Source organism: Hibiscus syriacus, unplaced genomic scaffold (assembly GCF_006381635.1).
Source record: "Hibiscus syriacus cultivar Baekdansim isolate YM2019G1 unplaced genomic scaffold, ASM638163v2 tig00110384_pilon, whole genome shotgun sequence".
Classification (NCBI taxonomy): Eukaryota; Viridiplantae; Streptophyta; class Magnoliopsida; order Malvales; family Malvaceae; genus Hibiscus; species Hibiscus syriacus.
In genome coordinates this window covers 2,873,913-2,876,947 of record NW_024062715.1, presented here as the reverse complement: position 1 = coordinate 2,876,947, position 3,035 = coordinate 2,873,913, and positions in this window count along the sequence as shown.

Here is a 3,035-nt window from a genome sequence, read left to right as displayed (position 1 = left end):
CACTCCTAAGTATTCAGGTAAATCAGTTCAAGTATTCAGGTATGAGTTAAATTTGCCAAGTTTACCAAATACCTAGGCCTAGATATCATCGGTATAGATAATGAGCGAGATTATGCAGACTCCCAGTTAGAGGTCGAAAAGAGTGTCAACGTCTTAGTCATCCCATGAGTGATTCTTGCATCTTATCATCTCTGGGTGGTTTCGATCATCCGGAGGTAAATACTCTTCCTTCTGCACATTTTGAAATTTAATGGCTCCACTGCTTCCAACACAATGAACAAATCAATTTTGCCAAAATTGTCTCCGGTGAGTTAGTTGACACCATTAACAACATCTCGTCTAAGAAAATCGAGACATTTGTATATGGTTGTCTTTTGAGTAACTTCTTTGTCAAAGTCGATATAAATTTTGATCAAGATCCCTCTATTCCCTTGACCTCTATCATCGATCTCAAATCTTTTCAAAAATTGGGATGGGAGAAAATCGACACTACTTGCAAAATAAAGTGATGCAAGGTGTTGGTTCTTCCAGAGCAGCTCCAACTCAGCCTCAGTCTAAGGACGATGACATGATGAACGACACTGATGATCCAATGAATCGCCTTCTTGATGAGGATTTTCCGGTCAGTGGTGAGGATACCAGTGCAGTGCCTTCTTACTTTTGGATGTTGATGGAGTTTTTTTACTTGAGGTTTGCGACTGTTGAGTCTCACTTAAATGCTTTTAGGACTCATGTTTCATAGATAGCTTCTTAATAGATAGTACTGAAGGCTAAGCATGTGGAATCCCGATGTGATTTTCTTGCTCGATTCGACTCTGTGACGAATAGGATAGATGCCTTCTCTCGTGACTTTGCTTCATTCTGCGCTCCGTCTTTGGATCATGATCCTCATCATTCGTCGATTGCTTAATTGTTTTTAGCTATGTTGATTACTCGTACTTTAGTCTTACATTTAGATATTTTGGATATTTTATTTCAGGATATTTCTCATACTTTGAAATTTTTGAATTTGGATATTTGGTTGTTCTATGTTCTTGGATGACATTTATTATTTGGGTTTGGGTGTGGGTTTAAGTTTTTGAGACATATTTATTTGATTATGATATTGTAACACCCCAACTCGTATTCGACCCGGATACGAATCCGAGGTGTCACCTTAACCTTTCAAAACATTTACTTTTAAAATTTTGTTTATAATTTGAACAATATATCATAACGAAACCATGGAGTAATTCATACTCTAATTTAACATAAAAATTAATAATTTACATTAATTAAATTCAAGTAAATTTACAAAATTCGATCAGAGCATACTTGATTTAAACTTTCATTTACATGCCAACAAAATAACATATACAAAAGAACATACATCGTCAATCAATTCTGATATGATCTTCTGTAATAATATGTAGTCTTGCATGTCCTATCTTTGATCTTCTGACTTCTTTGTACCTACGTGTGAAACACTCACACGCTAAGTCGTTGACTTAGTGAGACATATAAAATATATGATAAAACATCTTGTCACTTAATCGTATTATAAACATTTCGTATATTCATATAAAGAAACAATAACACATACCATGTAACAAAAGCATAAGTGCACATATATATATACATATATCATCATCAATATCATTATCATTGTCACTATACAAAATCGTTAAACCATTTAAAACATATAATCTTGTACTTAACATTTGTAACACATCATATAATACATTTCACAAAGCAACGCACATTGTTTATTTATTTTATCTATTTTAATAGCCCATGGTACACTTCTGAGAACTTAAGGTATGTGAGTGCATTGAGGTTGTGCACAAATGATGTCACCACAACTCGTATAATTGCACCGAAGTGCCACATAAAATGTCTCGAAGGACCACATAGATGTCCCGAAGGACCGCGTAGAAATGTCTCGAAGGACCACGTAGAATTGTCCCGAAGGACCGCGTAGAAATGTCTCGAAGGACCACGTAGAATTGTCCCGAAGGACCGTGTAGAACCCTTGACTCTTGGCATGCTAATTATACCCTTAGCTCTCATAACACATACTTATGAGCTTTACTATTTACACATTTCACATTTTCAATTATTCACATAAATTATATCACATGTTCACATAGTCACATAGATCATCACATAGACATATACTCACATAGCTCATAGTTACATATAGCTTATATCATTTCTCATGTAATCACATAGGTCAATGTTATTGAACTTATCTCACTTTTCATTTACTCACATAGGTCATTTATATTCGTTCACATAGGTTACTATGCAAACATGTATTCACATAGATCTAATTCACATAAGATAACATGTAACACATAGTTCATGAATAACAATGCATATAACACATAAACATGTATTCATGTACACATAGAAACCATATAAACAATATGCTTGTATTCATAGCATTATGAAATCAAACATTGGAAATAGACTAATCGCAAGTCTCATTTCCATAAACAATATATAATATTAATATGCACTCACCTTAGCCTCACTTAGTCAAAGCTAAGCACTTAGCACCTTAGATCGGTCTTATAATTTTGAATCGTCCGGATCTTGGTTCCGATCAATATCTACACAGTTATACAATCTAAATAAATATCAGAATTTGAATCACTAATAATCAATCATCCAAACTTAAGTTAAAAGAAACACTTAATTCACAAAATCCATATGAATAGTATCAGTACTCATAGTACATTACCGATACTTTCCTATTGTGGTATCGATACTATACTTCAGTATCGATACCTTTCTTACATACTGGAATTCATCTTAGAAAATAGTACCGATACCTTTACTCTAGTATCGATACCCTTAGCATTGATGCTACTCCTTTAGTATCGATACTGCACGACTGACTCATATAATTTCACCCTATGGTATCAATATTGTTCTTCCAGTATCGATACCAAAAACCCAATATCACCTACTTTTGTTCTGAAGTATTGGTACTGTTTATCCACTACTGATACCCCTTGCCCATAACTCACTCTTCTTAACCCGAAAATTTA